Source organism: Trichosurus vulpecula, chromosome 3 (assembly GCF_011100635.1).
Source record: "Trichosurus vulpecula isolate mTriVul1 chromosome 3, mTriVul1.pri, whole genome shotgun sequence".
NCBI classification, from domain to species: Eukaryota; Metazoa; Chordata; class Mammalia; order Diprotodontia; family Phalangeridae; genus Trichosurus; species Trichosurus vulpecula.
The window spans coordinates 262557857-262584755 of record NC_050575.1 but is presented as its reverse complement, the minus strand read 5'-3'; the positions used below and the strand labels follow the sequence as shown (position 1 = coordinate 262584755).

The window sequence follows — 26899 nt, the reverse complement described above, 5'->3', positions numbered from 1 at the left end:
TTATTTATTGAAATACTTCAGTTTTCCAGCTGGATCTGGAATTATCATTTCACTACCAGGTTTCCAAACAGCAGAGCAAATTTCTCCATGTTTGTAAGTGTATTGGAATGCTTGGACTAAACAAAGCATTTCATTGACTGATCTGCCAACAGGAAGGTCATTCATTGTAATCTGTCATAAGATCCCTTTATCATCAATAATGAAAAGGCCTCTAAGAGTGTGACCTGAGTCCTCCAGATCAACTACATAATTCTTTGAAATCTAGTGTGTCAAATCTGGAAGAAGTGGAATTTTCATTGTCCCAGGTCCTCCTTGCTTCCCAGGGGTATTAATCCATGCGAAATTGGTAAACTGAATCATTAGAGCATGCAACCACTTCAATATTTATAGCTTTGAATTCTTCAATTCTGTTAGTAAAAGCAATAATTTCAGTAGGACACACAAAAGAAGTCAAGTGGATAGAAGAAAAAAACAAATATTTTCTTCAATAATCAATTAATTTGAACTCCTTAAATTCTCCATTTATCACAGATGTTCCTTCCCAATAAGGTGCTGACTTAGAAATCTTGACCTTGCTCTGGTGCAGGGAGTGGTCTGACACAAGCACGTCATTTGCCTCCCCTGGATACACTTGACTTCTGATGTAGAAGTGGCACTTGCCACAGGGGGCCCAAGATGACTGCAGCTCTGTGGGTTCCTCAGCCACCTGGCCCAGCCCGGGCACAGCCTACAGCAGCAGCACCAACAGCAGTGCTGTGATCCCCCCAAATAGTGAGTTTTTAACCCAGAAGTGGGAGTCTTTGGGTTTATCAAACAGTGGGTTACCATAGTCATTGACTACTTTGTCTTGTGTACTTAACTTATTCCACTGATCTACCACTCTTTTTCTTAGCCTGTAGCAAGTAGTTTTGATGATTACTGCTTTATAATATAATTAAAGATCTGGTACAGCTAGGCCACCTTCTCTTGAATTTCTTTTGATTAATTCCCTTGATATTCTGGACCTTTTGTTATTCCGGATGAATTTTGTTATTTTATTCTAGCTCTATAAAATAAATTTTGGTAGTTTGATTGGTATGGCATTGAATAAGTAAATTAATTTAGGTAGAATTGTCATTTTTATTATCTAAGCTTGACCTAACTATGAACAATTAATATTTTCCAGTTATTAAGGTCTGACTTTATTTGTGTGAAAAGTGTATTGTAATTATGTTCATGTAATTCCTGGGTTTGTTTGGGCAGGTAGACTCCCAAATATTTTATAATGTCTATCGTAATTTTAAATGGAATTTCTCTATCTCTTGCTGTTGGACTTTGTTAGTAATATATAGAAATGCTGATGATTTCTGTGGATTTATGTTATATCCTGCTTCAAGTAGTTTCAAGTAGTTTTTTATTTGATTCTCTAAGCATACCATCACAACATCTGCAAAGATCAATAGCTTTGTTTCTTCTTTGTCTATTCTAATTCCTTCAATTTATTTTTTTTCTCTTATTACTAAAGCTAACATTTCTAGTACCATATTGAATAACAGTGGTGACAATGGAAATCCTTGTTTCACTCCTGATCTTATTGGAAATGCTTCTAGCTTATCCCCATTACATATAATGCTTACTGATGGTTTTAGGTAGATGCTACTTACCATTTTAAGGAAGACTCTATTTACTCCTATGCTCTCTAGTGTTTTTAATAGGAATGGGTGTTATATTTTGTCAAAAGCTTTTTTTCTGCATCTATTAAATTCTGTTAGTTTTGTTGTTGATATTGTCAATTATGCTGATAGTTTTCCTAATATTGAAGTACCCCTGCATTCCTGGTATAAATCCTACTTGCTCATAGTGTATGATCCTTGAGATAGGTTGCTGTAACCCCTTTGCTAATATTTTGTTTAAAATTTTGCATCTATATTTGTTAGGGAAATTGGTCTATAATTTTCCTTCACTGTTCTAGCTATTTCTGATTTAGGTATCAGCAACATATTTGTATCATAAATAGAATTTGGTAGGACTCCTTCTTTGCCTATTTTCCCAAATAGTCTACATAGTATTGGAATTATTATTTAAATGTTTGATAGAATTAAGTTGTAAATCCATCTGGCCCTGGAGATTTTTTCTTAGGGAGTTCATTGATTGCTTGTTCAATTTCTTTTTCTGAAATGGGGTTATTTAAGTACTTTACTTCCTTATCTGTTAATCCGGGCAATTTGTATTTTTGTAAATATTTATCCAGTTAACTAAGATTGTCAAATTTATTGGCATACTATTGGACAAAATAGCTCCTATTTATTGTTTTCATTTCATCTTCATTGGTGGTGACTCCACTCTTTTCATTTTTGATATTGGTGATTTGGTTTTCTTCTTTTTTAAAATCAAATTAACCAAAGGTTTATTTATTTTATTGTTTTGCTCATAAAACCAGCTTTTAGTTTTATTTATTAGTTCAATAGTTTTCTTAATTTCAATTTTATTTATCTCTCCTTTGGTTTCAAATTTCTAATTTGGTATTTAATTGTGGGTTTTAAATTTGTTCTTTTTATAGTTTTTTAGTTGCATACCCAATTTATTGATCTCCTCTTTCTCTATTTTGTTCAAGTAAGTATTAAGAGATATAAAACTACCCCTAAAAATTGCTTTAGATGCATCCCATAAGTTTTGGTATGTTTTCTCATTATTATCATTCTCTTGGATGAAATTATTGATTGTTTCTATGATTCGTTGTTTGACCCACTCATTCTTTAGGATTTGATTATTTAGTTTTCAATTAATTTTATTCTATCTCTCCATGTCCCTTTATTATATGTAATTTTATCACATTATTATCTGAGTAGGATTCATTTAATATTTCTGCCTTTCTGCATTAGATTATGATGTTTTTATGCCCTAATACATGATCAATTTTTGTGTAAGTGCCATGTACTGCTGAGAAAAATGTATATTCCTTTCTCTCCCCATTTAATTTTTTCCTGAGATCTACCAAACTTTTTCTAAAGTTCTATTCACCTCTTTAACTTCTTTCTTGTTTATTTTGTGGTTAGATTTATCTAGTTCTGAGAGGAGGATTTTGAGGTCCCCCCATCAGTATAGTTTTGCTGTCTATTTTTTCCTATAACTCCCTTAACTTCTGCTCTAAGAATTTGGATGCTATACCACTTGGTGCATATATGTTTAGTAATACTATTACTTCATTGTCTATGATACCTTTCAGCAGGATGTAGTTTCCATCCTTCTCCCTTTAAATTAGATCTATTTTTTCTTCTGCTTTGTCTGAGATCAGGATTGTTACCCCTGCTTTTTTTTTATTTCAGCTGAAGCACAACATATTCTATTCCAGCCTTTTACCTTGCTCTGTGTATATCCCCCTGCTTCAAATGTGTTTCTTGTAAACAACATATTGTAGGATTGTGCTTTTTAATCCACTCTGCTATCCACTTCCATTTTATGGGAGAGTTCATCCCATTCACATTCACAGTTATGATTATTAACTGTGTCTTTCTCTTCATCCTATCCCCCCATTTATGCTTTTCTCTCTCTTTTCTCCCTTTCCCTCCTCACTAGTGTTTTGTTTCTGACCACCACCTCGCTCAGTCTGCCTTCCCTTCTATCTACCCCCTTACTTTTCTTTCCTATTTCCCCTCCTGCTTCCTGTAGGATAAGTTTGATTTCTATGCCTGAGTATGTTATTTCCTCTTTGAGTCAAGTCTGATGAAAGTAAGGTGCAAACAATGCTTATCTCCCTCCTTTTTTCCCTCTACTACGATAGGTCTTTATGCTTCTCCATGTGATGCAATTTATCCTTTTCTGCCTCCTCCTTTCCTCTTCTCCCAGTACAATCCCTTTTCATCTCTTAATTTGATTTTTTATCATCATATCAAAGTCAACTTATACCCACACCCTTCATCTAAGTATATCCCTTCTAAATGTCATATTAAAGATACAGTTCTCAAGAGTTGCAAGTATTACTTCCCTTGTAGGGATGGTAAACAGTTTACCCTTATTGAATTTTTTCCTGTTTAACTTTTTATGCCTTGCTGGAGTCTTGTGTTTGAAAATCAAATTTTCTGTTGAGCTCTGGTCTTTTCATCAGGAAGCTCTGGAAGTCCCTTATTTAATTGAATGTCAACCTCCTCCACAGAAAAACTGTGCTCAATTTTGCTGAGTAGTTAATCATTGGTTGTAATCCAAGCTCCTTTGTCTTCCAGAATATCATTTTCCAAGCTCTCTAATCTTTTAATGTAGAAGCTTCAAGGTCTTGTGTAATCTTGACTGTGGTTCTACCATCTTTAAATTGTTTCTTTCTGGCTGCTTGCAGTATTTTCTCCTTGACCTGATAATTCTGGAATTTGGCTACAATATTCCTTGGTGTTTTCAATTTTGGATCTCTTTTAGGAGGCGATCGGTGGATTCTTTCAGTGACTGATTTATCCTCTGGTTCTAGAGTATCAGCTGTTTTCCCTGATAATTTCTTGAATGATGCTGTCAAGTCTCTTTTTTTGACCATGGATTTCAGGTAGACAAATAGCACTTAAATTGTTTCTCATGGATCTATTTTCCAGTTCAATTGTTTTTCTAGTGAGGTATTTTATGTTTTCTTCTATATTTTTCATTCTTTTGATTTTTTGACTGACTACTGATGTCTCATAGAGTCATTAGCTTCCACTTGCCCAATTCTAATTTTTAATGAATTATTTTCTTTTTAACTAAAAGGTACTTTTGTACCTCTTTCTCCATTTGGCTAATTCTACATTTTACAGAGTTCTTCTCTTCAGTGAGTTTTTCTGCCTCCTTTTCCATTGCCTAATTCTACTTTTAAGGAGTTCTTTTTTTCAGTGTACTTTTTTTCCATTCATCCAATTGTAATTTTTAAGGACTTGTTTTCTCCAGTCAATTTTTGTCCTTCCTTTTCCAAGCTATTGATTCTCTCTTGCATACTTCTCATTTCTTTTCCCAATTTTTCTTTTACCTCTCTTATTTAATTTTTAAAGTCTTTCTTTAGCTCTTCCAAAAATGCTTTTTGGGCTTGAGATCCATTCATATTTCCCTTTGAGGTTTCAGATGTAGGAATATTGACAATGTTGTCTTCTGAATCTGTGTTTTGGTCTTCCCAGTCCTCATAAGAAAGAATCTATGGTCATTGTCAGTTTCTGCTTTTTGTACATGATGTTTGCTTATTTTGTGTCTTTTAAAGTTAAGTTCTCCTGCTGGAGCACAGGGGGCACTGACCCAAGCTTCTTGTGCTGGGGGCCAGGGGCCTGGTCACTGACTTTGTGTACTGGGGCCTCAGGTGTTGGCAGCTGGAGGTTGTAAGGGTCTGGCACCTTACCTAGTGCTGAGCTGTGGTCCTAGTGGTGGTGTCTGATGTGTTGAGGCCAGAGGGTAAACTAGGTAGGGTTTTCCGTGTTTCCCTGGAGCTACACTGAAGCTCTCTGGGTGGAGGAGGGGAGGGGAGAATGTCTGGCCCCTCGAGGACTACTGTTCACCAGGGCTGCACTGAAGCATGGGGAGGTTTGGCTGGTGAAGGATGCCTGCCCACATGGAGTTGTGCTGAAGAACAGGGAGGTTCAGCTGCTGGAGGATACCTGCCCACTGTGCATATGGTAGATCTTGGAGCTGTAGTTTTCCAGTGCCCCTGGCTTGCCAATGTACTCGAGGGTCCTGGTGTTAGTACTTGCCTGCTCCACCACCCTGGAGCTCAGGATCTCCCTCTGGTTTGCTGAGGAGGGGCTTGCCTGATTACCTCCTGTCCTATACTGCTTCCCTTCCACCAGAGTGAGAGGGACCTTTCTTGTTAATCCCCCAAGTCTTCTGGGCTAAAAATCTGCTGTACCCAGTGCTTCTTATGGCTCTGCTGTTCCAGTATTTTTCCTGGGGCTATCTTTCTGGGTTTTTAGAGGCCAATAAGAGAGAGTGACTTAATGATTACTCCTCCATCTTGGCTCCTGAAAGTCCTATATCTTGTGATTTTTTTTTAAAATCTCAAATAGACTTCTTACAATCAAGAGTTTTGGATTCTGTTTCTAATCTAGTCCACTGCCTTACTCCATTTTGGGGGTTAGTTGATACAATTCTTGTACACAGTTTTGTTGGCTAATTATATACTGCCTTCCTCTTATCCTTTAATATTTTTAAATTGTCTATGTTCTCTCTTTAAGAAGAAAAGCAGACATTGAAACAGGAGTGGGCTCAACACTAGTGATATATAGTTGATTCAATCTATTTCTGTTCCATCGACCCTCTTTTTTCCCCTTTGGCTACTTCTCAATCCAAGTTCTTTCCCATTCTTTCATTTTCCCTTCAAACTCTATGCTCATCAAAATATAATGAAACAACTCCCGGCCTCTCCATCTCACCAATATATCAGTCATAAAATCTTTAATTGCTATAAGTCATGAAACCAATAAAAATACAAACTGGCCTTTAGCCTTCTTTGGCCCCTTTCTGCTTTTGATGTGATGATGGCAATATTATGGAAAGAGGGAAGAAGGTACCAATAAGTAACAGAGTTTTTAGACTGTCCATAAAGTTTAATTTGGCTGTTGTTACTCTAAATTGTTAAATCCTTGTCTAATTACCAACAAGTGAAAATTGAGGATATGAAAAATATAAATCTTGACATTCTTTCTATAAATTAAATGATCAGAAATAAGGACTTGCTATAATGGAGGAATTGTTTTCAGATACTCTTCTGAGTGGTATAAAAGTGGGTTGATGAAGTTCGTTTTATCATATACTCAAAGGCAACAAAATATGTAATTTCTGAAAATATTTGGTTATCTTGTTTTGTATTATTCACAATAAACATTTTAAAAGGACATATTGAAAATCATATTCTGTATGCAGCAATATTCCTTGCAGAGGATGAAGAGGTAGAGAAATTTGACTAATGATATATGTACAATGTTTCCAACTAGGATGGTGAGAAATATATGGCAAAGTATGTAACAGAAAGAAGAAATGAGGGAGGCTAGAAACTTCTAGATTAAAAATAAATTTTATGCATTACATCATGAAGATTTTATTTTGAAAAAGAATTGGTAACCATTGGACATAGAAAGCACAAAACATCATTAAAATGGAAGAGGTTATATTTTGGCATCCAGGAAAAGACTCACCGATTGGGAGTTTTCTTTGGATCAGCTTTCTCTGTATAATAATATGACCAAAACGTCAGGACAAAGATCATAATTAGCGAAAAAGAAAAAAAAACAGGAGAAAGAATGAAAATTAGGAAAATATATTGTATATATAGAAACATGATAGAAACAACCCAGTCCTGAACTATTCAGGAAAGTGGTGAATAATAGAGATTAAACAGCAGAAATGAGGTTGACATTAATTAAAACATTTTTCTAGGCAGAAAGTGCCTAGAAATTAACCTTTGACTTATTTTCTAAATAAAGAAAGATGGCAGACAAGGTCAATGCTGGTTTAGAATGTAAATTGATATTTTTTATGATTATTTATATTTGTAAATATGAATAATCCCTCAGCAAGACTTCATGATTTCTTTTATCTTCATCCCATAGCTTGTATTTGGAACTGAAGACATTGAATAGTAGGAATCAGTTAAGGTTGCTCTTTGGAAGGATATGATCAGCAGTAATACAAAGCAAGAGAATTGATTGTAGAGGAAACTGCAGGGTTAAACTGATTCCCCAAGATTTCAAGAAAGAAAAAAGGGAGTTTAGTCACAGCAGGGTGATAGTCTGGGAAAGAATACTGATAGGGACTGGAGATTTCATTGTATTTATTTTGTGTTGATTATGAAAAAATATTCAACAGAGAAAAATGTTAACTTAAATGATCTCTTTCAACAAGGTATCTTTCATCCATACATTTAAAATATTCAGGATTGCTTAAAATTAAAACAAGAAAAATAACTGTGTAAAGATATTCTGATTACAAACACGTGAGGCAAAAAAATTGGGAGGTGTAGGTTTTTTAAAATTATATTGATATGTTTTTTTATATTACAAAAATTTACAGATCTCATATCATGATGGATCTCTTGTAACAAAGTAAAACAATTAAGCAAAGCTCATAATACAGTGACCCCATCTGAAAGTGCATGCAAAGCACTTTGCAACTGTGGCACCTTCCATTCTTCTATTAAAAAATTAATAGAAATGTATTTTTCCTCCCTCTTATTCCCCATTCCCACTGGAAAAAATATTGTAATAAATATGCATAATCAAGCAATAAAATTTTTTTCAATTGCTATTTGTATGTATGTATATATATATATGTGTGTGTGTGTGTGTGTGTGTGTGTGTGTGAACACATTTGTTTCATTCTGTATTCTAAATCAATCACATCTCTGTAATAGATAGCATGTATCACCAACACATTTGCCAGTGTGATGAAGGACCTCCAGAACAGCATTGAAATTGAAGAGGCATTCCCTCTCAATGTAAAGGTTCTCCAATGGTTTTGTGTATGGATGATATTATACTGGTTTCATCTAACCCAGCAATAGTGCAGCATCTCCTGGAAAAGAGCTATAACCACTCAAAAGAATTTGGCCTAACCATCTACATACAGAACACCAGATTGATGACAAGTGTCTGTCACATAGATTATAATATGCATTGGGATAGAAAATCTACTATATATATATATATATATATGTATATATATGTGTATATATGTGTATATATATACATATATATATGTATATATATATGTATATATATATATATATATGTGTGTATATATCTGGGACAGGCAATACAATGGGCAAGTTGCACCCAGAATTGAAGAGAAGCAGGGTGACTGATAATGGTTTTAGGAAATTCCAAAATACTTTTAGTGAGCCCAAGTTTCCCCTAGAAATAAAGGCCCATTTTTGATACCAATATTACTACAAGCATAATACTGCTACAATATTATTACTAGTATTGCTGTATGGCAATGAGGCATGGAAAACAACAGTCTCCAAAGACTTAAAAATAAATGTCACACTAAATACAAAAGAAAAAGCAAATGGCAATCAGAACAGGCTGCAATATATGACCAGTGAGGACTTTCTAAGAACAGAATTAAAGCTGTATTGAGGGAAATATGTAATAGGAAGAGGGGTTGAGCTGGTCATGTGGAGAGGGCAAAGGATGACAGGTGGACAGACCAAGTACTATTGTAGGTAGAATCATACTGTATCTAAGTGGTAGGGAATATCCAGGAAAGTGTTCAGGATATTGGATGGGCCTTTGGGAATAAGCTTATGGTAGAACACAGAGAATGGTCAAAGAAGAAGGACAAGCATGAATCTGCATTGTTGGAAGGAACAACCAAATCCAGCCTCCAGTGAGAGACTAAACTCAAGGAACAAAAGAGTGGTAATTATCATCCTATGAAGTAGCAATGGTAGACACTGTTTTGGAAAGAGAAAGCATGACTTTTTTCAAATTGTGTTTACTTTATCATAACTGATATCAGTAAGAATTTTCAAACACAGATTCTTGTGTTATATAAATCTTCTAAGATGTCCCATTAGTTAGAAGATAATTTATCTATATACACTCAACCAAGAAAGAGATGATAAAATGTCAGTTTAGAAAGGACCCTTGTACATATCCTTTTATTGAGGGTGCATCTAATTAGCCACAAGTGAGGCCTGTCAAATGCCTTGAATCACTTACTAAATGTCTTGAAGTTGGCAGAAACCAAATCTTTTTTTCCCTTTTTATTTTGTATTTTTCCCTTAATTTTGAAATCCAAGTGAATCCTAGGGAAATTTGATCCATATGTTACTAGTTCGTTTACACTTAACTCATCAAAATGTTCTTTTGTAAGAGCTGTTTGATGTCCAAGATGCCTTTTTTAGTCATTTTTCTTAGAAACAGGAAGTTTTTTTTTGTTTTGTTTTTTAAGAGTGAAGTTGGAACCCCCAAAAGACTGAATTCAATTCCAAATTCTTAACCACTGGAATTGAAGGGGACTTTTGACACTCAGAACAACATATTCTCTGAGCCCAAAATAACCTCACAACAGAGTTTTGGTTTGGGGTGCTGGTACAGGCAAGGGATTCCCATCAGCTGATTGTTACACATTTTAATAGCAGTCTGCAGTGATCAAAGATCTCCCCCACCCATTCAATAGGCCTCAGATAGGCCTAGGTGGGAAAGCATGATTATATCTTTGTTTGTAAGTAGGCTTAAAGCCTCTACTTACTAGGTACTAAGCCAATTTGGGTGTGAAGCCCTCAGGGCCCTAAGGGGAGTTGCTAAGACCAGAGCCAATGGTATGTGCACTGAGTTCTTGTCAATCATGAATTCAGCCAATAAGAGACCTGAGTTCTAGCCAATCAGATGCTGACTAGGACTGTATTTAAAGAGAGCCCAGAACTGAGAGCAGCAGAATCTGCAGGGAGCTACAGAAGTCAGAATTCAGCCCAAGAAGGAGCAGGAACTCAGAGTTGACAGAGCTGCAGAAGGAGCTACAGAAAGAGTACTGAGTGGAAAGTGAGGATTCCTAATTGATTGTTTACAGGAAGGCCCCTGCAGGGGGTAAGGTTAACAGGATGACTTGGTTCCTCACTATAACATTGTATTATAATTTCCTTGTTGCTACATTGAGGTAGGTTTAATGGTTTTGGAATATAATTACTGCTATATAGAATTGGAGTAGCTGGTCTTCAGATTTTATCCTCGGGAGTCTAAATAAATGTTATATTTCCTCTGCCTTTTACCTAGAGAGTTTTTCATACTTTGCAATTCCAAACCATACAGGCATGTTCATGGTCATCCTCAAGGTCATGAATCTTACCTTACTGATACAAGGTCATGTATTGTTCCCAAGTTACTAGAGCTGCCTCTAAGAGAGAAAAAATGAAGATATCAACTTAATGCCTCAAGACAAATGAGATGGTTCTTTCTGCTATAGGGTTTTGAATTTTTAAAAGAAGGTCATTTCTACCAGACTATAATGTGATAGAACACAATTACATCCCCAGTAATGGGAGGCAGGAAATAAATGTATATATTATAGGCTTTTTGCATCTCTTTTGAAGAAATGTATTAGACACTATGTCAATGGGCTTCAAGTCTTAACAAGCCTACTATGAAGTGTTTTATGATTGTACTTTACTATCCCTTTTTGCATGTTAGTTCTTTGGACTATAACCTAAAGAGAATATAATTATTGATCTTGATTTTGTTACAAAATGTAGGGACAGAGATAAGTCAAATTTATATGGCTTGGATAAAAGTATTATGATGCTAAAAAATAATTCGAATTATGGTCATACTTCAGAATTTTCTTAATAAGTATACAATTTATGGTCCTTTCAGGCCATAATTCCTTCTATAAAAATAGCACCAAAGAAAAGCATGTTGGATCTTCATGATAAGAGAGAAAAAATATACATCTAAATATTTTTAGTTTTGTCTCATCATCTTGTATGAGTCTGTCAGGGTCTGTCAAAGACATGTAAAAGTGGGAAGGATCATCATTGCTCTACCTTCAAAGCTTTAAAGCACCATATTTGTGGAAGTTGTTTTGGTTATAACTGTTATTCTTATTCATGTTATCATATGTAACATAGATGAAATTGTACTGGATGATGTGTTGAGGAGGTTTAAAAGGGAAGAAGGTATAGTAAACTTTCTTATTCTGCTCTCATCATGTCATAGCACTACTCAAATAGCTTCAGTGACGCAAAATGAATCAAGTCCAAACTCTTTAGCTTGAAATAAGATTCTAATATTTGGTTCAATCCTCTCTTTTCCAGATTTTTCTCATATTTATTTCCTTTCTATGTCCTGTATTCTAATCAAATAAGACAATTCATACCCAGTCTCTCAAACCCACCCTGCACTTTTCTGCCTCTGGGCCTTTTTTGTGCCATTCTCACTTGTGCCATGTTCTTTGCTAATCTTTGTATTTTAAAGTCCTATTTTTCACAGCTGACAACTCAAATTGCATCTTCTTGAATACCTGTGGTAAATACCATTACGATACCGCAGCCTGAAGTGACATCTTCCCTGTCTGACCTCTCCTAGCACTTTTTTCTTCATGTATTATCACATTTTCCTTTGTTATAAAATTTATTTGAGAATATAACTTACCTCCTTCTATGTCCTTTCATACTTATGTTTATATCTCCTAAAATAAGTCAGGTCATTCTCATACATATACCCATTGCCCCAGAAGCAGCTTGGGATAATTATTAAATTGATTTCAGGATGATGAATTTTCTTACCCACAGAAGCTCTTGAGCCTATATGCTAAGTTACTGGTAGGGGTAGGAGAGAGGAGTTATTAGTTCTGTATATGTGAAGGGAGTTCTTACTTTGGTAAAATTCCAGGTCCCTTGAACTATCTCTTTCAGTATTTAGTAGGCTAATGTACCTAGTTGACATTCATTAAATATTTTGTTTTCGTTATTTTAATGAATAAAGGAATGAATGAATGAATGGCATAGATTCTAGTCTCTGTTGCTAAAAAGTATCCACATAACCTTCGTTGAAACATTGTGAAAATATATTTCCAGCATAAAGATCCGGGTTTGGAGATGAAAGATGGAGTGTCAGATGCAAAGAGTAGCAGGTAGGCCAATGCAGTTAGATAACAGGTTTCTTGGAGGGAGGTAAAGTATAAGAAGAATGAGAAAGTAAGACAGGTCCATGATAAATCTTTATTAATGTTGTACCTACCAATGGTAGGTTTTCTAAGGCTCTGTACTGGTTTTTCTTCTCATTTCTTTCTATAGTCTCTCACTTGGTGATCACATCATCTTTCATTTGATTATAGTCTCTGTGTAGATGCCTCTCAGATCTATATCTTACCTAAGCTCCAGCACTATATCACCAAATGCCCTTTGTACATCTCAAATGAGATTTCCCATAGACATCGTAAATCCATCATGTCCAAAACAGAATTAATGATCTTTTCCCCAAACTTCCCCTCTTACTCTCGAGACTACAACCATCCTTCCACCCTATCCAGCTTCAATATCTTGGTGTCATTCCTCACTTTCCCTCCCTACCCATATCCAATCGATTGCCAAATCTGTTTTCTAATTTTACAAAATCTCTCATATATGTCCCTTTCTTTCCACTAACACAGCCAACGCCCTAATTCAGATCCATATCGCTTATCTTCTGGACTATCTCAATATTCGCCTAATTGGTTTCTCTAACTCAAATCTCTTCCCTACCCTAATCCATTTTTCAGCTGCAAAATGATTTCCCTACATTCCCCTACTCAATAAACTCCATTTGTTCCCTATAATTTCTATGATCAAATATGAATACCTCTTAAACTTAAAGCTTTTAATGTTCCGGCCTCTTCCAATTTTTAAATCTATTTATAAATTACTGTCTTCCACAAACTCGATGATTCAGCCATGTAGTTCCCCTTGTTATTCTTCACATATAATGCTTCATCTCTCAACCCTTTGCTTTTGTACTGGCTGTACTCCAGAAAGTTTTGGTGATTGATATATGAGAGTCACTGTTGTGTAACAGACTGGGGTAGCCTTGGAGCCAACAACTCCCGAGGTCAAGTCTTGACCCTGCCTATGGTCTCTGGGACATGGTCCAAGACTTCAACCTCTTTAGGTACCAGACAACTCTTTAAGGCAATAAGCCACAGATAATGTTGCTGATATGCATGAATAGAAGGAGTTCCCTACAGTGATCTAACCACAATTCTAGCCCAAATGTTTTGTGTATAATATTATATTCAAGATTTTATCATACTACTTATATAAAATGATTGAGAATATTGTAATTATCATTCCTTACTGTTTATTAGAAATAATGTACAGATACATTTATATGGATTAGGCTAATTCAAGGGAAAACCTAGCACCACTAACTGAGCTGGGTTATAGACAATTATAAAACTGCAGACCATTTTTTGACATAGAACTAATAATAGCAGCTCACATTTAAATCGACCTTTAATGTTTTCTAAGTGCTTTAGGCTCACAACCCAGAAGGTAGGAAGTGTATTTTTCTTCCCATTTTACAGAGGAAGAAACTGAGGTGACAAGAAGTTAAGAGGCATGTTCAGAATGACACAGCAAATACCAGAACTGGGAATTGAATCCAAGTATTCTCATTCCAAGTTCAGCACTATATCCACCACATTAATCACTTCTTCCCAGGGTAGGTGAGACAGGAACTATGGTTTTGAGGTTAAGTTTAAGGACTAGTCAAAAAATGCTATTGCAAATGACAAGTCACTTAGATAAGGAAAAATACACAGAAAAATAGCTAGAGCATTTGGTCAACATGATCACCTATGAATTCTGACTTTCTAAATATTGGAGAAAACAGGCAGCAAGGTGGCACAGTGGGTAGAGTCAGGAAGACTCTTCTTCCTGAGTTCAAATCTAGCCTCAGACACTTATTAGCTGTGTGACCCTGGGCAAGTCACTTAACCCTGTTTGCCTCAGTTTCTTCATCTATAAAATGAGCTAGAAAAGGAAATGACAAACTGCTTCTGTGTCTTTGCCAAGAATACCCCAAATAGGGTATCAAAGAGTCAGATACAACTGAAAAATGATATACCAACCATAAGAGAAAACATATACTTATGACTTATGGGTGCCCATTGGCCTCTTTACTATGAAAATCTGAATTCAAAAAGTTTTTGGAATCTATAGTGCACAATGTAGTGTGAATTAATTTAAGCCAATGAGCTAACTTTATAAAAAATTTTGTTTTATTACTAATTTAAGAAATAAAACAAGCATTTCCATAAAAGCAGAATAGAAAAAAAAAGATAATTGTCCATGAAACTGCAAATCTTTTGTGTACTACTTGCTATTCCTTTTAAATATATAATAAAGCTATCATGAATTTTTTTTCTTTTATTCTTCCTCCCCTTCACCCGAGAGATAGCTACCATTAGACACAAATATGTGTATCTGTCTATCTGTCTGTCTGTCTATCTGTAAAACCATTATATACATACTTTAACTTATCATTTCTTTCCCTGAATGCAGATAGTGTCTTCTTTCTTCTGTGCTTTGTAGTTAATTTGGATATTTACAATAGTCAAAATGTCACTTCATCAGTTACTCAAAGTTGTTGCTAAAACAATATTGTTGTTACTGTATACAATGTTCTCTTGGTTCTGCTCATGAGCTCACTTAAGGATATATGGATTTTAAGCTTTATTTCAAGTTGCTGAATTAGACGCCTTCTTTTCTTAAAGGAATTTTAAGCATCAGAAAATGATGGACCAGAAGATTTTTTTTTAGACAGAAAGTCTTCTCTCTACCCTGAAATCTCAGCCCTGTGATCTTTCATGAGGGTTATTGCAAAACAATTCCTTGTTTAATTATAGCAATTTGAATAGTCCATTTACTGCAATTTCCAGCATTCCCTCCTATTTCCTTATTGTGTTTATTTTAATTGAGAATTCTTCATTGATAAAGATCATAATTACTCTATTCTATCCTTTATGGGCCTTCACAGAATTACAAAATCACAAAATGTTAGAGTTGGAAGGGACCACAGAAGTCGTCTAGACTAACTCTTATTGACACAAGAATTCTCTTTCTAGTATTTACTTAAAGATGTCTAGTAAGGGGGAACCCACAAACTCCTGATCCAGGCCATTCTGTTTTTAAACAGCTCTAATTGTTAGGAAGTGTTTCCTTAAGGCAAGTGTAACTGCCTCCCTGAAACTTCCACATATTGCTGCTGGTTCTGTCTTTTGAAACTGATGGTTATAATTAATAATTATAAACATAACAAATGATTAATTAGTATTATAACGTGCTATTAACATTTTATCATTTTATTACAGCATATAAACAATGCTTTAAGGTTTACAAAATGCTTTACAAATATTATTTCATTTGATCCTCACAACAAACCAGGGACATAGTCACTATTATTATCCCTCTTTTACTGATGAGAAAACTGAGGTGAGAAGATTTTAAATGACTTGCTTATTGTCACACTGCTAGTAAGTTTCTGATGCCTGATTTCAACTCAGGTTTTCCTCACTCCAGCACTCTACTTACTGCCCAATGTAGTAAGCATCGTCTACCCCATAAAATTTTCTTTTATATGGACTCTGTATCCCCACTTCATTCATCCAATGCTCATATGGCATGATCTTAAGAAATTATTTTCTTCAGTATTTTCGTGACTCTTTTTACCAAACTATTAATTCGCTTTTTCATAATTTTCTTGCATTGCTCTCATTTCTTTTCACAGTTTTTCTTCTGCCGCTCTAATTTGATTTTAAATATAATTTTAAAAATTTCTTTCATTAGCTCTCTTAGGAATTCTGATTGGGCTTGGGTATAGTCTACAACTTTTTCTTTAAGGCTTTGCTTTTAAATGTTTTCACATCATGGTTTTCTTCTAAGTTTCTGTTCCTTTCTGTTAGTTTCTGAACTTCCTTATTATTGTAGTTTTTGGGGGGTGGTAGGAGGTGAGATTCTTTTGTTGTTGTTTCCTTGTTTTTCTTCCTATTTCTTGACTTTGGATTTTATTTAAGAGTTAGTCTCTGCTCACCTGTGGGTCAGGGATTTGGCAATCATTGTCTCAAACTTTAGGATTTTTTTGCCCTGCTGTTTTCATAGCTACTTCTAGGCATCTGTAAGTTTTGCGTGCTTCGAAGGTGGTAGGATTCAAGGAGACGTATTGTCACTATTATCCTGGTCTGTCCCCTGTTCCTTACCCAAGTAAGGTCTCTCCTCTCTGCAACCAAAACTGCTCTGTTCACTGGAACTGTGATCTGCACTCTGGTAGGTTCCTGTTCCTTTGCCACCAAAATGTAAGCACTCTTATCTGCTCGGGAACTGTGATCCAAAAGTGAGTAATGGGCAGCAGAGTTACCAAGTGGCACCTGGTCCTGTACCCAGTACTAGCACAGGGATCCTTGTAATTTCTTTCTGACTGGATATTCAATCTCCTTACTGTCTCTAGGCAATGAGCGCTCCTGGTAGAACTGATGCTGCTTGTGCCACCAACATCTCCATGGCCCGTAGCTGGTATTGCTGCTGTTCTGCAATGCTGGCCAGCCCCTACCTCTGTGCTACAGATCTCTTATTCTGATCTCTTAAGTTGTCTGGGGCTGGAAAAATGTCTCATTTGACCTTTCTTGGTTATGCTGCTTTAGAATTTGATTTGATGCATTATTTTACAGTTGCTTGGAGGAGAACATTGGGAGGGCTCAACTAGAATCTTGTCTTTACTCTGCCATCTAGATTCCATCCTCTATTGTGGCATGATCTTCAGGTCTTTCACCATCTTGTTCATCCTCCTCTGAGGGTTCTTGAACTTATGAATGTCCTTCTGAAAATTCAGTGTATAGAAATAAAAATAATACTGCAGATGTCATAGCTGAACCACCCACCTACTCCTGAAAGCTGTACCTTTTTCAGTGCTGCAAAAAATACATTTTTTTAAAAATTGTGATGGCTTTTTTTGTGTGTGTTCATTGTTAACTCACATTGAGTTCACAATCCATTGAAACTTCTACACTTTTTTTTTTCAGATGAACCAACAGCTCTTTAAGAACCTCTTCCTCCACGCTTGCATCTGCAAAGCTGATTTTTTTTAAGATTCAAATGAAATCTTTACAGCCATCTCTCTTTAATTTGATCTTATGAGATTTGGCCCTATATTGGATTGTCAAACCTCTTTGTACTCTGGCTCTGTCATACAGCATTAGTTATCTCTCCCAACTCTTTGTCATCTGCAAATTTGATAAACTTGTCAAGTATGCTTTTCTATAGTTAATGCTAAATGTTCTTCATTTGGTCCTGGTGATGTCAACTCATTCCATCAAAGGCAGCTAGGTGCTCTAATACAACTTATCTTGAGTTACAGCTCCCTGCTTCATATTTATGTTCTGTATTTTCCAGCCAAAAGATTATTCTCTTTGGCAGAGAAAACAGAAACAAATGAGTTGAGTAGGTCTGCCTTCTCTTCATCATCTGTTATCAGCATCCCCTCCATGCCAAGTAGCATTCCTCTAACTTCTTTGTTCCTCCTCTTTCCCCCAAAGTAGATTTTAAAAGCACACTCACGTACAAAGTATTTTATCTTCCTTAGGATACCTTGTCAGACTTAGCTCATTCTGAACTTTAGTATTTTTGATATGATTTTTGCAGGATCATGTCACATTCTTGTCTTCATTCTCCATTACTTTCTCTAGTTTCCATCTTCTACATGTCCTTTAAAAATATAAGTGGGTCCTTAACTCCACTACACATCTATAATCAGCTCTTTAGACAGTTACCCTTCTTTCCTTTTATCACTTATTTTTCTTGGTATCTTCAAAATGGCACTCTTGACAGTTCCTCATCCTTCTTGGACTGACTTCCCATGTAGAATTTTAGATTATGTGATCCTATCTAACTTTTCTCTAAATCCTCTGAAATGTACTCTCCCCAAATCTAGGGTTCATTTCATACCATTCCTGGTTTTCCTCTCTTTTTATCATTTGGAATTTCTACAATAGAACCCTCCTCCTAGGGTTCCCATCATTTGTTTCTCTGCAACCAGTTTATCTTTATTGAGGAGAAACAGAATCAGAAGCATCCCCCTGGTGTGGTCTCCTCTGACATTTTGAAGGAGAAAATCATCATTTAGACAAATAAAGCAAATTATGATATGCTTTGCTTTTGGCAGAGAAAGGGTTTCAGCAGATTTATAGACAATGTACATGTCTGTCACTACTTTAGCATGCCCTCATGGCAGGATTGTAATCTGCTTTCCATAATACGCAATTCTTCCCTCTTTCTGTCCAGGTGGTCTGTAGTGTATTCTGAAAACAATGTTCGGTTCCTCCCTTCATTGATCATTTATTAAACACATTATAATTCTGTCCTCAACCTTTTGGATTCAATCATATGAGCTTATCTTCTTAATGCACAATGCTTTTTTCTGTTCCCTTGAATACATTTTTCCCTTCCAGATACATATTTCAGTCACATACTTTATCTTTGCAAGTCTTCATGATTTTTGTAAGGTCATATTTTCCTACTTGCAATAGTAACTTTGACTTTTATCAGAATTCACTACACACACATAATTGCGTATGCGTGTGCGTGTATCTCAGATCCTATTTTTTATTTTGGTTCTTTTATTTTATTTTGTTGTTTGCAGATTTCTAAGCATCTCTTCTGTTTTTCTATACCATAGTCATTCTCTATTGTATCTAGCCTTGTAGATATCTATCTACCCATTTATCTGTCTGCCTGAGAGTTTTTCCCTCTCATCCTTTTTCAGTAAGAAGTTCTTTGATTAGATTTCCACGACACTGTACAAACTGTATCTAATTTATATTTGTAACATCGTCTCTACATTTTTTTTTACCTTTTTGTATCCTTACTATATATACTCTATTCTAAAATCCTATTGTTCTTATATTTTAAGAAATAGAAAATATGTTTTCTGGTATGACAATCTTAATATAGTTGCTGATTTGCCATTAGTGATGAAAACACTTTGATTTCTTATCCAAGATTTACTAATCCTTAACATACATTCTAGCTTGACAGTGTCATTCATGCCCACTTGAATCACCAGAAGTACATATTAGTCACTAGGTAGGCAAGTATTGAGAGATTTATTATATCTTGGAAATATGGCCTGAGAAGGCAATAGTCTTCTGTTATTGCTCTCATCAAATATGTCTCAGTAACACTCCCTATTACCCCTTTACCAGAGTCATCAGAGTCACCAGAGTTGGAGTTGAAGCTCATTCTCCAACTCCAGCTTGCAGATCTCTCATTGATAACTCCTATAAATAGACGTCATCATTTCTTGAAGGAAAAGCAGTTGCCTTCTGTGTTCTCTAATCCCTTGCTTTGGTTACTTTATCTGTTTCCAGGGGTTAAAGTATCACCTCTATGTAGGAGATTACCAAATGTATAGCAAACCATGCTTTCTTTTTTTGGTTGAGTACCAGGGGTGGGGAACCTGTGGCCTTGAGGCCACACATGATGCTCTAGGTCCTTAAGTGCAGCCCTTTGATTGAATTGAAACTTCCCAGAATAAATCCCCATAATAAAAGGATTTGTTCAATAAAACTTGGACTCTGTAAGAAGACCATATCCAAGTACCTAGAAGGCCACATGTGACCTCAAGGTTGCAGGTTCCCCACCCCTGGGTACACTATCTCCAATTGTCAGATGCACCTCTACACCTGGATGTCTCACCATCATCTCAAACTCAATATGTCCAAGACTGATCTGATTATTTCCCTGCCTAAATCCATCCTTCCTTTAACATTTCCTTATTCTCTAAATTTCACCACCATCCTTTACCCTTAGCTAGGCCTGAAATTTCAGTATTAACTTTGACTCTCTCCTCTCCCTCCTGATACCCATTAGTTGATGAGACCTTTAAATTCTACCTCTTTAGGATCTCTTTAATCTCTTTCTTTCCACTTAATCAACACCTTAGTGCTGATTGCCATTATTTCTAACACTATGTCAATGGACAATTTTAATTTTATAAATGTTGTCTGTAGCTTTTTGTCTTTCAATGTATCTATCACATAATGATCAAAATATTTGTCCCAATACACAGTTCTGACCAGGTATTCCCTAGCTTAAAGTCCCTTGGGGGCTTTCTATTGCACGTAAGGGAAGATACAAACTCCTTAGATTGATATTAAAGGTCTTCCACAGTCTAGCTCCAACCTAACTTTATATAGATAGATGCTAGAAGATAGGTAGGTAGATAGATGATAGATAGACAGATAGATAGATAGATAGATAGATAGATAGATAGATAGATAGATAGAAGAATTTATTAAATGCTTAGTAGGTGCTGGGATTACAAATACAATCAAAAATAAAGACATTCTCTTTTCTCAAAGAACTTACATCCTAATGGAGAAAGAAAAACTGTATAAAGGAGCTGAAAGTGGAATTATAGAAGGAATCAGGAGAATCATGGCTAAATCCTTTGGAGTGAACATGATTCACACTGGTGCTTCCTCAAGTTGAGATTCAAAGGACAAACTCACTAATCAGAGAGAAGATTGTAGAGGAGGTAACATTGCCAGAGTGGAGACTTAAGATTCTTTTCAGCAACATAAATTTTTTTAGTCTGCTTCTGTGCATTCATTGGGATTTCACTAATGTCTGAGTTGTTTTCTCATTTCTGTCTTTCCAAATCTGGCTCTTTTTTAAAGGCTCAGCTCAGGTGCCAAATTTTCCATAGAGCTATCCCTCATTCTTCCTACCTACTCCCCTAAAAATGTTCTCACCCTATGAAAATATTCCCAGAGCTTGTTGTATGGATCTCTCCTTTGACCTAACACTTTTCTCTTTGTATTATATTTATCTCTTTACATATCATATCTTTTCTAACTTTCCTTTTTCTCAATCCAATGTAAACTCCTGAGGGCAGGAATTGAATCATTTTTGCCTCAGTGTCTATCCCCAGAGCTTATCATAGTACCTTGTACATTTTAGGGGGCAGGGGAATGGGGCTTGACTTCTGAGTTTAACAGTGTGGAAACTGCTGGTTATGAATTGCTAACTGTGAAGGTCATCACTTTCTCTGGAATTTATCATCTTAGAGAATTACCTGGGAGGGGCACTAAAAAGTTAACTTGTCTAGGGTCATGCAGGTAGTGGAATGGGTGAAGTGCCAAAAATGGGGCAAGAGGAAGCCTGGCTAGTAGACAGCTGGCCTCAGAATAAGGAATACCTGGGCTCAAGTCCCATACCTAATCTTGCACATAATAGTTGACTAATACATACTTGTTGAATTAAACACCTGCTGTAGTCAGGGAATTGTTTATTAGTCCCCTTAATTAGATACATAGCTCTATAAGAGTAAGGCCACTTTGTACATGGTGTTAAGCAGTGCTGAGCATCCTTATAACTTGGCCTGATGTCCATGTTAAGATTGTAATAGTCTATCCCTTGAGAAAGGAAGTTTTTAATATGATGAGTCAATGACTCTCACTTTACACAGTGATTACATGTTTTATTATTTCACTTGGTATCCAAGAATAATATTTTAAAATTGATTTAATTTTCCTTAATATGTTATTTCCTGTCATTGGTACTATAATTTTCCCTACACAAAGCACAGAATACATAGCTGCACACATATGCACAAATTCCCATAAAGGTGAAAAAAGAGTTCTGCCTCCCCCAACAGTTGCATAATTTGCTTCATTAAGAGGACAAAAAAATCAACCTTGATTGGTGTTATGGTGAAACAAGCATTAGAGTTGGAATTAAGAAAACTTGAATTCTAGTCACAATTTTGCTACAGGCTAGCTGCGGACTTTAGCCTTCTACCTAGTATGATGAAGGGGTTGGACCAACCTCCAACGTCTGTTCCAGCTCTACATTCCACGGTGATAATTGTGCCTATGTTGGGGGCAATGCACTGATTGCAATTGTTTTCTGTGTTCTGATTGCAAATGATAGGCATGGAAAAAAAAGTGCCAGCCAAGCATAGCAAATGTGCAGAAAGATAGTTGTATAAAAAGGAAAAAGAAAAACAGTCCAATAGTCCTGACTATTTTTTCACCCTGTTCTTAATCCCTTGTATTTCTGGTTTAATTTTGGGTAGTTCTTATCCATGCTGGGAAGGGAAATAATTTCCTTGGGAACTCTGATGATTTTGTTGTTTTACCATCAGTATACTTGTCAATTATTTGCATCTCAAGGGGAGCTAGGAATTCCTATAACTGATGCTATTTTTGCTTTTTCTTTCTAATTTTGTTTTAACTGCTTGTTCTTATTAATTCTGGTACAGAATGATAGGAGGATTTTGGATCAGCTGAGATGAAGATCCTTGAATATAAGTTAGAAATTAAGGATGAATTGAATTTATTTCTTTAAAAATACTATTAATTAATTGAGGCACTTAGAGAAATAATTAAAGATAAATTTACTAGAAAAGAGAAGAGCTATTTAAAAGTACTACTAAACATTAGTAAATATTCAAGTAGCCCTGGGTTGCCCCAGGCCAACTTAGGAATGTCTCATAAAAAGGAGGCAAAAATCATGTTCTTTCACTGAACATGAGGCTCTTCATAAGCATGTTCCTTCACAAACTACTAAAGAAAATGAATCTTATTATTTGTTAAATACCTTTATTTCATTACCTACATGAAATGTATTACCTTCTATTCTACAAACTAATGGAAGAAATACAAATCCTGCATATTAGCTTTGATCTTACTAGTGAACGAATGATTTTATTACTATGGTAACATGATGTTTAACTGCTAAATGGAAGATGAAAACTTCATTTGGTTGCCAAGATGCTTGGAGAGCTGGTGTGGTAGAATTAAAAAAAAAAAAACAGTGGATTTTAAGGCAGAGATTCAGATCCTAAGCTTTGACAATTAATACCTTAACAAGTTACTTGACCCTTCTGGGCCTCAGTTTCCTCATCCCAAATAAAATGGTTGAACTGAATGATCTCTAATGCCCCTTCTAGTTCTAAATCTGTAATATGGTGATATATTGCCTAGGTTCTCCAATGTAGGACTTCCATGGTTTAAAAGTATTTTTAGGCAGTCTCCAGGAAGAAAGGGTACCTTCCTCACTTTCCTGAGTAACTGTTTCATCGTGCTTCAAATGCCCTCTCTGGTCTCCTACAACTCCCCTGAATCTGTCTTAACTCCTTCCATGGCATCCTCCACTCCACCCTGTGTTCACCCTCATCAGAACTTTCCAGGTCCACATAACTGCCTAACACACTGGTGCAATTCCACCCAAGGCTGCATTCCTATGGACAATGAAAATCTATCTTAATTTATTCCTCAATGATTAGCATATTTCCTCTCCAACCTGGTGACTCTGAAACCCCAGCTGCCATTGTTCAAACTCTGTGCTCCATTCTCCATTGACCACTCCCTTATTATCATTCCCCCCACCCAGCTCCAAGCCTATCTACTTCCACTGTGCTCTCTAGAATGCCTCAGTTATAGGTAACAAGCTAGGTTTTATCTTAAACCTTTTCCTTTCTCATTCCCTCCATCTTCTTGCACTCACTGAGACCTGATTCCATCCTGATGACATAGCTCACCTGTCCATCTTTTCCATCACTGTATACAATTTTATTAATATTCTATTCCCACAGTGACTGTGATGTGGGAGTTGGAATACCTGCTCCCCATTGCCACTTCTGGGATCTCCCTCTATTATCATCAGTCATTAACCATTCTTCTTTTAAAGTTCATTCAATCCCTATTTATCACTCAGTGAATATTCTGGCAGCTATTTTCTACTAATCCCCAAGACACTCTCTTTGCTTCCTCAAAGAGTTTGATATCTAGTTCTTAGTCTTTTTCTCTTCCCAAACTCCTATCCTCATTCTAGGGGACTTCAACATAAATATTGACACTCAAGCACTTTCATTTTCCACTTCCTCAACTTACTTATTTCCCATGACTTATTCCTCTATCCAAACTCAACTGTACACAGATTGTTGTACCCTTGATATTACTGTAACCCACAAATGTTCCACTTCCATGTCTGTGGGTTTTGATCATAATCAATAGTCATTCCACCTCTCCCTCTGCCTTACTACTCTGAATCTTGTTCTTCATCTGCACTATGACCTCCAATCCTTCTATTCCTCAGTTCTTTCTCAGGCCCCCAATGCTATAAGGACGACACTCTTTGTTTCCCCATCTTGACCCCTTGGCGAACCCAGTTAAACTCCTGTCTGGACTCTTCTCCTGACACCATTGACAGATTATCCTATTGAAGATCTTACCTATGAAAACTCAGTCTTGGATTATTCTCACCATCTAAACTATCTTTGTTTCTACTCAGGCACTGCTGAACAAAGCTGGAGAAAATAGTGAAACTATTTCAAGTGGGCCCTCACTGCTGTAAGACAATACTTTTATACTTCCTTGTTCAATGTACCCTCCCACTTAGCAAAGTGCCTTTTCAAAACCCTTTTATCCATTCTCAAGCCTGCCAAATTTTCTTGTGTCCTCACCCTCTCAGCAGAGAACTTTTCTTCATTTTTCAGTGAAAAAACTGAGGACACTGTCTGAGAACTCTCTTCTTTCATCCTTATTTACTATGATTCATACGCTTTCCCTCACTATCTCCTCCTCCACCCTTGTCTCACATGAAGAGGCAGCCCTTCTCTTTGCCAAGGCAAACTCCTCTACATGTACAAATTATGCCATTCCATCCCAACATCTTCAGCAAATTGGTCTTTCTATCATCCCCACACTTTCACTCATTTACAACTGCTCCCTCTCTACTAGCTGCTTCCCTAACACCTACATTCATATGTGTCTTATCCTCAAGTGTTATCCAAAAGTGTCTGTCCCCACTAGGGATCATCCTATATCTCTCCTCTCTTTCTTGGCTAAGATCCTTAACAAGGCTATAATTATTTTAAAAAATTCTTATTAGTTATTCAGTGCCTCCAGTTCCTTTCCTTTCATTTTCTTAATAAATCTCTGTAGTCTGGCTATTGGTCTTATTATTCAGCTAAAATTGGTCTCTCCAAGTCTCTTAATTGCTAAATCTAATGGTCTTTTCTCAACCTTTATACTTTTTTACCTCTTTGCAACCTTTAACACTATTGGTTATCCTCATTTTGATGCTTTTTTTCTCTCTATGTTTTCATGATACTACTCTCTCCTGGTACTTCTGTTACCTGACTGCTTTTCCTCAGTCTCCTTTACTGGATTTTTATCCATGTTATGCCAGCTAACAGTGAATATACCATCAAGATTCTGTTCGGGGCTTTCTTCTCCCTCTATACTATTTTTCTTGACAATCTTACCAGCTTCTATGGATTTAATTATCATCTCTATGCCAATGATTCTCAGATCTATTTTTCCAGTTCTAACCTCTCTCTTGATGTCTAGTCTTATATTTCCAATCACCTATTAGACATCTCAAACTAGGTGTCTCATAAAAATCTTAAACTCAACATATCTAAAAGTGAACTCATTATCTTCCCTCTCCCAAACCTTTCATTCTTCCTCCTTTCCTTCTTACTGTCAAGGGTAAAACCACACTCTCAGTCTCCCAGGCTCACAACCTAGTTATTATCCTTATCTGTTCCTTCTTCTTCATTTTCCATATCCAACTGATTGCCAAGCCTTGTTGGGTTTTTTCCTTTATGATATATTCCATGTATACACCCTGCTCTTCTCTGATGCTGCTGTCACTGTGTTATAAGTTCTGATTACTTCATTCCTGAAATATTACAGTAGCCAGTTATTTAGTCTCCCTGACTCACGTCTGATGCCACTCCTGTTTATCCTCTCTCAGGTGTCAAATTGATTTTCCTAAAGTATGTCTCATCATGCTATATACTCCCATTAGGTAAACTCCAGTGGCTCCCTATTGTATTCAGATAAAACACAAATCCCTCTTTTTAGCTTTTAAAGCATTTGATAAGCTGGTCTCTTCCTACATTTTTGAGTCTTTTTATACCTTGCTTTGTGCCAAATACTTTGAGATCCATAGACACTTATGATCTATTGATGCTATAGTTCAGTTTCCTTACTATTCTCTTATAATCCATCTCCCACTCTGGGCATTTCAGTAACTACCCCATGCTAGAATTTTTTTCTCTCCTCATCTTCATCTCTTGGCTTTCCTGCCTTCCTTCAAGTTTTAGTAAAAAAAAATATCTCCTAAAAAATTAGAAGCCCTTCCTGGTCCTCCTTGATCTTAATTCTTTCCTCCTGAATTTATCTCCAATTTATCCTATAAATATATTTGGCTTATACATAGTTGTTTGCATGTCATCTCCCTCATTAGACTGGGAACTCTCTGAGAGCTGGGACTGTTTATTCTTTTCTTTGGATCCCTAGGATTTAGCACAGTATCTGACACATAGTAAGCTCTCCCCCCTCCCACCCACTTAATAATGTTCGATTTTTTTCAATTATGTGTAAAGATAGTTTTCAACATTCACTTTTGTAAGACTTTGAGTTCCAATTTTTTTCCTCCTCTCCC

At 36.2% G+C, this 26899-nt stretch overlaps 1 pseudogene; it reads right to left on the bottom strand.

Moving 5' to 3' along the window:
• Nucleotides 1–25737, bottom strand: LOC118842470 (annotated as a pseudogene).
• Between the last annotated feature and the right edge of the window lie 1162 nt (nucleotides 25738–26899).